This window comes from Bos taurus, chromosome 9, assembly GCF_002263795.3.
Source record: "Bos taurus isolate L1 Dominette 01449 registration number 42190680 breed Hereford chromosome 9, ARS-UCD2.0, whole genome shotgun sequence".
NCBI lineage: Eukaryota > Metazoa > Chordata > Mammalia > Artiodactyla > Bovidae > Bos > Bos taurus.
The window spans coordinates 47,011,637-47,026,533 of NC_037336.1; positions in this window are offsets into that span (position 1 = coordinate 47,011,637).

Here is a 14,897-nt window from a genome sequence, read left to right on the forward strand (position 1 = left end):
CCAAGGAGGAAATTTGTAACATTAGGAAAGATGAAGACTTAGGAGAGACATGTAAGGAATGCAAACTGAAGTTTGGGAAACATGGCCAGTATAGTAAATTATAAAGTGCTTTTATAGCCATAAAATGAAGGAGGGAGCATTGGTAGTTTACCACAAGATGCCTGAGGTGAGGAGTGGGTGGGAGGTAGTTACCTAGGGGAGAACAGAGTTTACTTACTGCTTAACACTACAGCATATTTTCAAATACTTATGGATAAATCCAGAAGACAAGTAGGTAAAGATAAGAGCCTGTGGTTAAAGAAATCCCTAGAAAGACAGAAGAGCATAGAATCTGGCAGAGATGAGGAAATTAGATTTTGGTTGTGGGAGAAACTGTTATCCATTTACATTTTCTTTTACTCTTCTTTTTTTCCTCTTTCCTTTTCTCCATCTCTCTTCTTCCCTTTCCCTTGCTTCCTTCTCCTACTCTCTTTTGTTTTTTAGAGGAATTTGATCTAGTTCCTATCTGAGGCATTTTATTTTCTCTCTGAAATGAGAAGAATGATCATCTGAAAGTGAGAGGATTAGATAGCATTTAATGGGATTGGAAAAGTATTTGGAATAGAAAATCAACCACAGTTGGGGGCTTAAAAGGATTTTCAGGTGGTAGTGCAGTCTGGTTTGATACTACTGTCCTCCAAATATTTATACTGAGAAAAAGCAGCCTCCAAGTCTGCACATATGTGAACAGTGAGTAGTGAAAACTAAATTAAAGCATAGATCAATTCCTTATGTAGTTGGAATATGGTTCTGCATTAAATTTTAGTTATTTTTTTATTATCTGCCAAATATTCACAATATTCAAAAGGCATTACCATCTGAAAATGGCAAAAGGAAAATAGAAGCTGTTTCTACCAGCAAGTAGATTTGCAAATGTTGTAAAGTTTCCTTTTCACTTTTTATAACTCAATTCTCCTCTTCACAGCTTGTGCCATTCCTGAATCATTATAGTATAGTTGTTACATTTATTTACTCCTCATTTAAAATTGAGTGTATATAACAACATTCTCAGAGGTATTGTCTAGGAAGGAAAGCCCAGAATACATCAAACTTTATCTTCTTAAATACATTCTTATATTCTTAAACATTTTGGTATACATAAGCCTTTCAGCTTTGGAACAGTCTTTGTTGTAGACTCAGTTAGCATAGTCCATGTTTGTCCCAAATATTTTAGTATTGGTAAGTTTTGTGATCTTAGCATCTGTTCAATTTAAAAAAATCATGTGTTACAACCTGCTGTATGTATTTATCAAAACTACAGTGTGTGGAAAGGGATTTGCATAATTGGAAATAAATCAGCTGTTTTGTTAAACTACTGGAATGTGAAATTCTGACAGGTAACACAAAGAGCATTTCGCTATATAAATATTTTCAGAAAGCAAAATGTTTACTTTCTCAAGCTTCCAGACTGGAATGGAGAATAACAAATAAAGCTTCTAGTTCAATTTTCCATTTATAGCCTGCAAGTTTAAATTTTAAATCCCCAGCAGATATAATTACAGGAAAAAAATGAAAAAGAAGAGAGCTAATCTTTGAAATTTGCCCCTAAGTAATATCTAACATTGTATATATAATGTTAGATGTTTCCTATATATATATATATATATATATATATATATGGCTTATGTTTTGCAAATAAAAAGCAACTTAACATACAAACATATTCATTGTCACAGAGTTCCACATCATTTTAATTCATATCTCTTAGAAATGTGTATTGGACTGTCAGTTAAAGTTGAAGACTTTCCATTGCTGATTTTCACAATGAAAAGCACAGTGTAGATTTCTTGTAGCGAAGTCTACCATCAGCTTAGTATTCTGCATTCCTACTTCTGACCTGCTAACCCTTAGTGAGCACACATACTGAACAGTGAAAACAAGAACTGAATTTGCTTTTAATTACCTGTCTTTTTTATTTATTCTTCTAGGAGAGACTGAGTCTGGAAGCTCCCTATAGGTCTTCTCTGTAATGATTAAGCATTTCAAGGAGCAGTTGGTTTATATTAAAAGTTCAATAGTGCATAACTCTTTCCCTGCATCTTCTGAAGTAAAATAATTCACTCTTGTTCAGGTGTTATATGAGACACCATTTCATTGAAGAGGCACAGAAAATTAATGAGTTCAAAGCCAGTTGAGCTATATTTTCAAACAATAAAAGCAGTGAACTAGATATACATTGTTCACTTTCTGCTCTAAAGGCATTATAATTGTGCTACATATTTGTCTGTAAAGAAATAAAACCACATCAACATGACCCTCAGGTCAACAAACATTCAAGCCACCAAAATACTGAAGCTGGTAGAGAGCCTACTTGGACCAGAATTCAAAACTATAAACCAGAGGAAACTAATGCCTTGGATTTCCAAAGAAGTGGAATGAAAATGGTGAACTTTAAATGCAAAGAAGTTAGTTTTAAATAAAAACATAGATGGGGAAAGAACATTTTTAGAAGTTACTTCTACCAGCATTATTTGGATGGATCATATCCAGTGCGAATCTTATCCTAGAAATAAAGGTATATTTTGTTTGCCCAGAGCAAGATAAATCTTCATTAATTCAACTTAACTAAGGCTAACAATGCCTTTAAAATTTGCTTTTTATCAAAATAGATTTTTAATTAAGGAAAAAAAAAACCCATATCTCACTTTAGTCAGATCTTCGGAGGCATGGTGAATTTTAAGTTTCTAATACTGAGTAAGCATGATTAATTATTCTAATCCTTTCAAACTATTCTACTGATGTTAAGAATATATTTAATATTTTCTATCTGAATAAAGTGTAAAAATTCCCCAAATGTGTAACTCTTCAATGTTATTATACTTAGTTTGTATGCCTTTGTGTATATGGTCTTCTCAATTTTTCTAAAATTCTTTACTGTAGTTTTCAAGAGGTTCTGGGAATAATTTTTTTTTTTTTGGTTTAGAATGGTTTCTATAATATTTTTCTGCTTTAATTTTAATGATAATTAAATAAATTTAATAAAAGGGTAATTTATGATTCAAACTTTTTGGTTTGCTTTTTTTTTATAATGGATAAAATGTGTCTTATATTGCATTTTTGCTGTTTATTTTCTTTAGAAAATAAACTTTAGAGCAATTTTAAGTTTATGGAAAAATGAATGGGAAATACAAAGAGTTCATATGTACTCCCTTACTCCACCTCTCCCTCAGTTTCCCCTATTATTAACATGGGCTCATCAATGTGGAACATATCTTACAATAGAGGAGCAAGTGTTACATTATATGATACATTATTACTAATTAGAGATCATAGTTTTCATTAGGGTTCACTCTGTTGTACACTCTAAAGGTATGGATAAACCTATGAGGACACATCCACCATTTAAGTATCATGAAGAATAGTTTTACTGTCCAAAAAATTCCCAGTGCTTCCTCCTTCTCCCAAACCCTTGGCAATCACTGATTTTTTTTTTCCCCTGACTCTCTAGTTTTGTCTTTTTCAGAATGCCAGATAGTTCAAATCAGAGAATGCATCTTTTTTCATACGGGATTCTTTCACTTAGTCCTACACATTTAAGTTTTGCCCCATGCTCTTTTTAATGGCTTGATAACTCATTTTCTTTTAGTTCTGAATGGCTTTCCGTTGTATGGATGTACCACATTTGTTTATCAATCCACTGACTGAAGTACATCTTGATTGTTTCCAAGTTTTGCAATTATGAATAAAGGTTCTGTAAACATTCTTCTTGTGGACATACATTTTCAGTTCCTTTGGAAAACACTAAAGAATGCAATTACTGTACTATATGGTAAAAACATGTTTAGTTTTGTAAGAAACTGCCAAACTATCTTCCAAATAGGATATTTACCTTTGCTTCATATTCTCACTATCATTTGGTGTTGGATTTAAGACATTCTAGTAAGTTTACAATGTCACCACATTGTTATTTTAATATGCTATTACCTAATGAAATGTGATATTGAACATCACTTTAATATGCTTATTTCCCACATATAATCTTCTTTGATACTGTTTCTTTTAATAGCTTTTACCCACATTTTAACTGGGTTGTTTGTTTTCTTATTATTGAGTTGTAAGAACTCTTTATATATTTTAGATACAACTTCTATCACACATACACACACACACACACACACACACACATGTATACATATATTTCCAAATGTTTTCTCCAAGTCTGTGACTTATCTTTTCGTTCTCTTAATAAAGCCTGTTGCAAAGTAATATTTTAGTAATAATTAAGATCAAATTATTTTTTTCCCACTTGGACAGTGCTCTTGGTACTAAATCTATTAATACAAAATCATCAGTAGGGTCATCCTGGTGGCTCAGTGGTAGCAAATGCCCCTGCCAGTGCAGGAGACACAGGTTTGATCCCTATTCTGGGAAGATCCCACAAGTCACAGGGAAACTAAGCCCATGTACCACAACTATTAAGCCTAGTTCTGAAGTCCTGGGAGCCACAACCATTGGGCCCACGTCCTGCAACTGCTGAAGCCCAGGCACCCAGGAAACTACTCCGCAACAAGAGAAGCCACTGCAGTAGGAAGCCTGTGTGCTGCAACTAGAGAATAGTTCTCACTCACTACAACTAGAGAAAAGCCCATACATCAAGGAAAACCCAGTACAACCAAAAAAAAAAAAAAAAAAATCATCAGGAAACTCAAGGCCACCTAAACACTATCTCATTTTACATTCTAGGAGATTCACATTTTGCATTTCCCTTGATGTTTATAATACATTTTGAGATAATCCTGTGAAATGTGTAAGACATTTATTTTTGCATATGGATGTCCAGTTGTTCCAGTCATTTATTAAAAAGAATATCCTTTCTCCATTTAATTGCCTATGCCCCTATGTCAAAAAGCTTCCCTGGTGGCTCAGAGGTTAAAGCATCTGCCTGCAATGCGGGAGACCTGGGTTCGATTCCTGGGTTGGGAAGATCCCCTGGGGAAAGACATGGCAACCCACTCCAGTATTCTTGCCCGGAGAATCCCATGGATGGAAGACCCTGGTGGGCTACAGTCCATGGGGTGACAAAGAGTCGGACATAACTGAGCGACTCCACTTTCACGTTCACTTTCTATGTCAAAGATCATCTGCTCTTATTTATATGGATCTATTTCTGGGCTCTCTATTTTGTTCCATTAATTATTTGTGTATATTTTTGGTAATACTATCATATCTTCATCACTACAGCTTCATGCAGCTTTATAGTGAGACTTGAAGTTCAGTCGTGTCAATCATATGCTTTTCTTTTGCTTTCTCTATTAATCTTCTGTTTTTTATTACTGGTCTTTCACTTTTCAATATAAACTTTAGAATAAGTCATTATTAAATTTTGAAAAGGAGAAATAGTCATGTTGAAAATTTCAGAGATTTAATATTAATATTATGCTGTTAATTATTAGTTAAAGATAAATTCTATATTTGTTTCAATCAAATAATATTAACAGTCTATTAAGGAACCATTGTCTGAAACCACTTGCCCTGGCGAGGCACAATTGTGAGTTATTTCACAACAGGAGGTCCCAATAAGGAGCACAGAACTAACAAGCTATAGCCAGCCAGATGAATTTGGGATGGGCCAAAAGGAAGGAAGACATTCCAGTCCATAATATATCCTTCTAACTACTTTCCTTCTAACTACCAGATACCTTTGTGCTAGAATCCATCTTGGATGAGAGAGGAAGGATCCTGAGTCAGACCGCATATGGTCCAAGTAAGACGACTGGCCAGAGACAACCTGGAAACTAACCCCATTGCCATAAAACCTGAGACTGCAAGCCAGCTGGCAGAGTGATTCTCCTGGGTTCCTTTACTCAAGTGCTCTCTGCCCAGGGCTCCCCTTTCCATTGATATTCAATGACATACATTTGATTTCAGTGATTTTAAAATAATCAATGATAGAAATAATACAGAACAACAAAAAGAAAATTGTTATTTCTGTACTTTTCTTTATTCTACATGATGGACACTGTATAATCATTCATTTTTACTCATGAGAATATTTTAAGTCAAATATTTTTGTACTGTACCATCATTCCAATCAAGGAAACAGACAAGTATAATTTTGTCCTTGGTAAAGTGGCTGAAGTATGTCTTATGAATTATTGTTCACCTAGTAAATATGTGCACAATAAATGATATCTGTTCATTGAAGAAAATAGAGATGTTGGCTTCTGGTGCATTTTTAGCTTTCATGTCCTTAAAACTCAATGACTTTTGCACAGCAAAGGAAGCCACAAACAAAACAAAAAGTCAGCCCTCTTGATTGGGAGGAAATATTTACAAACAAAGCAACTAACAAGGATTACTCTCCAAAAAATACAAACAGCTCATGCAGCCCAATATTAAAAAACAAACAACCCAATCAAAAAATAGCCAGAAGATCTAAATAGGCATTTCTCCAAAGAAGACCTACAGATAGCCAAGAAGCACATGAGGCTTAACATCACTAATTTTTGGAGAAATACAAATCAAACTAAAATGAAGTATCACTATACACTTTAGAATGGACATCATCAAAAACAATCTACAAAGAACAAATGATAGAGAGGGTGTGGACAAAAGGGAATCCTCCTACAGTGTAGGAGGAATGTAAATTGCTGCAACTGTTATGCAGAAGGGTATGGAGATTCCTTAAAAAAGCTAAAAATAGAACTACCATACATAGAAATCCCACTTCTAGACATATACCTAGAGAAAACCATGATTCAAAAAGGTACCACCAAATGTAAATAGTGCTCCCTGCAGCACTGTTTACAATAGCCAGGACATGGAAGCAACCTAAATGTCCACCGATGGAGGAATGGATAAAGAAGATATGGTACATATATACAATGCAATATTGCTCAGTCATAGAAAAGAACACAATAATGCCATTTGCAGCAACATTGATAGACCTAGAGATTTTCATACAAGTTGAAGTAAGTCAGACATTGAAAACCAAATATATGGTATTGCTTACATGTGAAATCTTAAAGAAAGTACAAATGAACTTACAAAACAGGAGTAAAATATGTAGAAAACAAACTTACAGTTACCAGAGGATGGGAAACTGGGATTGACATATACACACTACTATATATAAAATGGAGAACAAACAAAGACCTACTATATAGCGCCAGAAACTCTACTTAATACTCTGTGATGACCTATACAGGAAAAGAATCTCAAAAAAGATCTGATATATGTCTATGTAAAACTGATTCACTTTGCTGTACACCTGAAAATAATACAACATGGCAACTATACTCCAACAAAAATAAAAAATAAAATAAAATATGAAGACAAACAAAAACCCTCAAACAATGAATACGTGAATTCTATAATCATCCGCCTCATCCCAAGGGGAGAAAATAAAATCTTAGAGCTCTCAGGTTGAGCCCATGTACTCTGTACAATTGACAAAGTTATTCTGAAAAATATACATAAAAGAGGAATCGTAAAAAGTCTAGAGCTTTAGTCCCATTTCTCTCAGGCTAGCTGTGTGATCTTGACAAAGCTCTCAAGCTCTCTAGTTGATTTTATTTTATTTATGAAATGAAGAGGGCCTGTTATTTGATCCTAACGTCCTACTAAGATTTACATTTTCTATGAATCTCTCATGACAGCATTCCAAAGATACTAGGAAAATTAAAGAGAAGAACACTGATTTTTGAGGAGAAAATGTTACTGATTAAGAGCTTATAAAGTGTCAGCTATCCTTTTAAATGCTTTATGTTAATTAAAAAAGGAATGCTAGTTTTTTCCACTTGTACAAATGAAACAACTATAGAAGAGAGAAGTTAAGTAATGCATTTAAGGAGATCCAGCTTCTAAAGGTGACAGCCAAGACCTTAACCCAGGTAACTGAATCAAGAGCTATACTAACACTCCAAAACCCTGCACCTGTCAAATGTGCAACTCAGATTTCTTATTTTTATTGTGTTTACAGCAATATTTATTGGCTTGGCGAGACTTCAGCCAGAGGTTCAGAGATCTACTTAGTGTGGACTCTGAAGTATGACTACCTTAACCTAGACTTGCTCAAGAGTTTTTATAATAACTGGGTCTATTCTAATCAAAACTATATTATATAAAAGTATGTCTCAAAACATAATCCACAGACAGCCTGCATTAGCACAAATTTGAATGTGTTAAAATGCAGATTCTTAGGTCCCAACCTATACATACTTAATCCTTATACGAGGACTTGAGAAATGGGTAATTTAACTGTCAATCTAGATGATTTATACATTCTGAAATTTGAGTATCACTGCTATAGATGAAGTGAAGAATTCCTTAGTTTTCATTGTTCATTTTACACAATCCAATAATAATTTCAAACACGAAGATCCTAAAACACAAAGAAAAAACTACAGTCATCCAGCCAAGCAGGCACATAGATAGCCATTTAAACATTCTTTCATTCAAGAGATTGACACTGACCTTTTACTATATGCTTTGATTTTTCACATGTTACAAAAGAAACTGAAGACAGAGGTTCAACCTCTGTTAAGATTAATTTGACAAAAAATAAAAAAACAAACCAAACAATTTTGAAAATATTTTGGTAAAAAATTTTAACAAGATTACAGTCCTTTGTTATTAAGCACCCGTTCATCTAATATTTCAGCACTTGTACCAGGCCTGGGGAATTTAGAGGAGGCTACCTTGAGGCTGTATTTTCCAAAGAATTGTAAACATACCTAAGACCATCATCTTGCTACAGAAGTCTACATTTGTATAATTAGTGCACTATTATAACATAATAATAAAAAGTATTAAAATACTTAATGTATTAAAATACTTTAATGTGTTTCATGATGCCTACCTTTCCTTGACGTGATATAGCTGCTTTGACAGTAATTGTTGATGTCCTTATTAAATCTAAGGTCAATGTTAATTTAAACTGAGATGAGAGTCTTTTAACAATGACAGTGGCTAATGTCAGGAGTAGTACTTAGAACATCTGTTTTGAGTGTGGCAATTTCAGTTGTAATAGATTAGCCTCTGCTTCTGTGTAAGTGGTAAAAACAAAGGAAAACAGAGAGCCAACATGGTATTCTATGAGCAAATTTAAAATATAAAAGAACTGTAAACAAGTGTTCAAAATGAATACTTGGAAAAATAAACATGCCAAGTCTATTTTAACAATCACACTTCACTGTATCCATGGCAATACACTCCTCTAGGTTATCCAGCAGCTTGAAATTCAGCATTAAACAGAGACTAGAACAAGTGCAAAAGAATGCTCTGTAAATCTATTAGGAGTCAAACCTAGGTAGTGCTGTATGGACAATCTTCAAAGGATAGTTTCTTCAAAAATAAATTGGGGCAATGTAGCATTGTTGCTTTTATTTATAGATGAAACTCTTCTCAACTATGTTCCCTGAGCTCTTTGCCTTATCCTGAACTTGTTTCACTTTCTTTTCCCTAGTGAAGTTCTGTATGCTTTGGTTTTGTGAGAATTTTCCTTTTCTTTCCATTGAGCTGCTGAATTTAATGTAGCGCTCTTTGAGTTGCAGAGTGACCAGGTCTCACACCAGGGAGGGTAGCCTGTCTTTGGGTAGCTCTGATGGCAAACCTTAGGGTAAAGTGTCAGGTCATAATTTCCATCCTGATATGTAAAGATTGGCACCATCAATCCTAACTTAACTTTGCTTTCCATTCTTCCAGGAACCTTGGCTTTGTGTTTTTATTTTTCATCTACCACCATTGTTTTAAAACAACTTATTATGTCACGTCTTAATAAGTAGTGACTTGGTTATTTTACGTTGGTAACATTTTATGTGGCTTTTGGCAGGTTTTTTTCTTATTATTTCTTAAATAACTATAAGTAGTTTGAGAAGCAGAAAGTTAAGTGTTCATCAGGCCATTATCTATTTAACAAGACAGTAAAAATTTAGGAACTCTGGGATTACTTGGCATAAACAATTAATCAATACTCAACAGTAATTTCAATCTTTTTTCATGGACTCTCAGCTTTGGGAAGTTTATCAAGTAGAGCTCTCACAGGCTCAATACTATTTCTCACCATTTTTTCCCCTAAGCTTGTCAGTCAGGCTTGATATTTCCCCTAGGGTCTCTAAAGGTCCAACAGATCACCATCATTGTGGCCATTTAACCACTGATGGCACCCAACTCCAGTACACTTGCCCGGAAAATCCATGGATGGAGGAGCCTGGTGGGCTGCAGTCCATGGGGTCGCGAAGAGTCAGACACGACTGAGCGACTTCACTTTCACTTTTCTCTTTCCTGCTTTGGAGAAGGAAGTGGCAACCCACTCCAGTGTTCTTGCCTGGAGAATCCCAGGGACCGGAGAGCCTGGTGGGCTGCCGTCTATGGGGTCGCACAGAGTCGGACACGACTGAAGTGACTTAGCAACCACAGCAGATAAATACTTTGCAGAGTGTGGTGTAAAATGCTTCTCTGGGAAATCCACCTCCACATATGTAACTTTCTTTTCAGAAGTGACATTCCAGTATGCGCTGCTGCTGCTGCTAAGTTGCTTCAGTCGTGTCCGACTCTGTGCGACCCCCTAGACGCCAGCCCACCAGGCTTCACCGTCCCTGGGATTCTCCAGGCAAGAACAGTGGAGTGGGTTGCCATTGCCTTCTCCAAGGCGTGAAAGTGAAAAGTGAAAGTGAAATTGCTCAGCAGCTCCATGGACTTCAGCCTACCAGGCTCCTCCGTTCATGGGATTTTCCAGGCAAGAATACTGGAGTGGGTTGCCACTGCCTTCTCCGCTAGTATGTTCTACTAAGCTACAACTCTGTGTCTCTGAGTCTGTCTGTCTCTTGCTCTCCCTCTGACATATTCAGTATTATTTAACTTTTTTTCATGGGTCACATAACCAAAACTTGGGACAGAGCTTTTTGAAATCTATTTCTAAGAAAACAATAATCTGAAACTCAAGAAACTAAAATAATCATCTAGTTTTTTAAGTGGACCAAAAGTACTACACTGTCTACATTTTAAGTAGTAAAATGTGGACAAAGTAACAGGGAGACCATGTAAATCTCTGTAACTGATCTGAGTTCAGTTAAGTTTAGTTCAGTCACTCAGTCACGTCCAACTCTTTGAGACCCCATGAATTACAGCATACCAGGCCTCCCTGTCCATCACCAACTCCCGGAGTTCACTCAGACTCATGTCCATCTAGTCAGTGATGCCATCCAACCATCTCATCCTCTGTCGTCCCACTTTCCTCCTGCCCCCAATCCATCCCAGCATCAGAGTCTTTTCCAACGAGTCAACTCTTCACATGAGGTGGCCAAAGGACTGGAGTTTCAGCTTTACCATCATTCCTTCCAAAGAACACCCAGGACTGATATCCTTTAGAATGGACTGGTTGGATCTCCTTGCAGTCCAAGGGACTCTCAAGAGTCTTCTCCAACACCACACTTCAAAAGCATTAATTCTTCGGTGCTCAGCTTTCTTTAAAGTCCAACTCTCACATCCATACATGACCACTGGAAAAACCATAGCCTTGACTAGATGGACCTTTGTTGACAAAGTAATGTCTCTGCTTTTTAATATGCTGTCTATGTTGGTCATAACTTTTCTTCCAAGCAGTAAGCATCTTTTAATTTCACGGCTGCAATAACCATCTGCAGTGATTTTGGAACCCAGGAAAATAAAGTCAGCCACTGTTTCCACTGTTTCCCCATCTATTTCCCATGAAATGATGGGACCAGACATCATGATCTTAGTTTTCTGAATGTTGAACTTTAAGCCAACTTTTTCACTCTCCACTTTCACTTTCATTAAGAGGCTCTTTAGTTCCTCTTCACTTTCTGTCATAAGGGTGGTGTCATCTGCATATCTGAGGTTACTGCTATTTCTTCCCTCATCTTGATTCCAGCTTGTGCTTCCTCCAGCTCAGCATTTCTCATGATATATTCTGCATATAAGTTAAATAAGCAGGGTGACAATATGAAGCCTTGACATACTCCTTTTCATATTTGGAACCAGTCTGTTGTTCCATGTCCAGTTCTAACTGTTGCTACCTGACCTGGATATAGGTTTCTTAAGAGGCAGGTCAGGTGGTCTGGTATTCCCATCTCTTTCAGAATTTTCCACAGTTTATTTTGATCCATACAGTCAAAGGCTTTGGTATAGCCCATAAAGTACATTTGAAAGATAAAAGATCATCATGATCAAGTAGGCTTTATCCCAGGGATGCCAGGATTCTTCAACATACACAAATAAGTCAGTGTGATACACAATGTTAACAAATTTGACAGATAAAAATCATATGATGATCTCAATAGATGCGGAGAAAGCCTTTGAAAAAAATTCAACACCCATTTATGATAAAACTCTCCAGAAAGTAGAACTAGAGGAACATACCTCAACATAATAAAGGCCATATGTCATGCTATGATTTTTCCAGTGGTCATGTATGGGTGTGAGAGTTGAACTATAAAGAAAGCTGAGAGCTGAAGAATTGATGCTTTGAAACTGCGGTATTGGAGGAGTCTTGAGAGTCTCTTGGACTGCAAGGGGATGCAACCAGTCCATCCTAAAGGTGATCAGTCCTGGGTGTTCATTGGAGGGACTGATGGTGAAGCTGAAACTCCAATACTTTAGCCACCTGATGCTGAGAGCTGACTCATTGGGAAAGACCCTGATGCTGGAAAATATTGAGGGCAGGAGGAAAAGTGGATGACAGAGGATGAGATGGTTGGATGGCATCACCAACTCGATGGACATAAGTTTGGGTGGACTTGGGAGTTGGTGATGGACAGAGAGGCCTGGCATGCTGCAGTTCATGGACTCGCAAAGAGTCATATAGGACTCAGCGACTGAACTGATCTGAACTGATGACAAACCCACAGCAAACATTATTCTCAATGGTGAAAAACTGAAAGAATTTCCTCTAAGATGAAGAAAAACAGGTTGGTTGATAATGTTATTGTTTAAACAAATGTGCCACATTTGTTAATTTGTGGAAATGAAGGTGAAGTCCATGTATCTAATTTGCAAACTACACCTCCTCTCCCTCATTTATGCCTGCAGGTTTATGCACCAAAGTCTGAAGGTGTGGATTCCAGATCCTGCAGTCTTGTATTAAGAGATTTTACATTTTGTAATTTATATGTCATTTTAATTTCCCACTCCTAAAACTAGAAAATAACTAGAAAAGTCCAACTGCACATTTCTGTTTTCTAAGGATCCTTCTCAGAAGTGATGGAAGACATTATTTGCATATATTCACCTTGGTCACATTCTTTTTTTCTTTAAATTATGGTTAACTAATCCAGTCTTGGACCATTAAGCCTTATGGTGCTTTCTCTCTTATGTACTTGAGTTCACTGTATTAGTTATGATTAGTTAACATTAGTTAAGAGTTTAAAACACTATAAAAATGAGAACCTCAAATCACAGTGGCTTAAAGATGCTAAAAATCTATTTCTTTTATAAATGTTTCAAGGTTAAAAGCAAGAGATTCCAGAAAAACATCTATTTCTGCCTTATTGACTATGCCAAAGCCTTTGGCTGTGTGGATCACAATAAACTGTGGAAAATTCTGAAAGAGATGGGAATACCAGACCACCTGACCTGCTTCTTGAGAAATTTGTTATACAAATTTGCGGGTCAGGAAGCAACAGTTAGAATTGGACACGGAACAACAGACTGGTTTCAAATAGGAAAAGGAGTACGTCAAGGCTGTATATTTTCACCCCACTTATTTAATTTACATGCAGAGTACATCATGAGAAACGCTGGGCTAGAAGAGGCAGAAGCTGAAATCAAGATTGCCGGGAGAAATATCAATAACCTCAGATATGCAGATGACACCACCCTTATGGCAGAAAGTGAAGAGAAACTAAAAAGTCTCTTGATGAAGGTGAAAGAGGAGAGTGAAAAAGTTGACTTAAAACTCAATATTCAGAAAACGAAGATCATGGCATCTGGTCCCATCAGTTCATGGGAAATAGATGGGGAAACAGTGGAAACAGTGTCAAACTTTATTTTGGGGGGCTCCAAAATCACTGCAGATAGTGATTGCAGCCATGAAATTAAAAGACGCTTACTCCTTGGAAACAAAGTTATGACCAACCTAAATAGCACATTGAAAAACAGAGACATTACTTTGCAAACAAAGGTCCGTCTAGTCAAGGCTATGGTTTTTCCAGTGGTCATGTATGGATGTGAGAGTTGGACTGTGAAGAAAGCTGAGTGCCGAAGAATTGATGCTTTTGAACTGTAGTGTTGGAGAAGACTCTTGAGAGTCCTTCGGACTGCAAGGAGATCCAACCAGTCCATTCTGAAGGGGATCAGCCCTGGGATTTCTTTGGAAGGAATGATGCTAAAGCTGAAACTCCAGTACTTTGGCCACCTCATGTTAAGAGTTGACTCATTGGAAAAGACTCTGATGCTGGGAGGGATTGGGGGCAGGAGGAGAAGGGGACGACAGAGGATGAGATGGTTGGATGGCATCACTGACTTGATGGACGTGAGTCTGGGTGAACTCCGGGAGTTGGTGATGGACAGGGAGGCCTGGCGTGCTGTGATTCATGGGGTCGCAAAGAGTCAGAAAGGACTGAGCGACTGAACTGAACTGAACTGAAATAGTCTGGAAAGACTAATCTAGAGAGTCATTTAGTGATTCAGGTTCCTTCCACCTTGGACCTCTACAATTTTCTAGGGTTTGGTCTTTATCGTCATGATCACACCAGAGTTTATACCATCTTAATTACAGAAAGAGAAACAAATATGGAGGAGCCCATACCTATCAATGGGCTAAAACTGATAATGACACATCTCACTTCTGTTTATTGATTGACAAAAAGTTAGTAATATGACTGCATTTACGCTGAAAGAAAGGCTTAAAGAGTACATTCAATATGGGTGTCTTTATTGCTACGTATAGTTCCATCCAA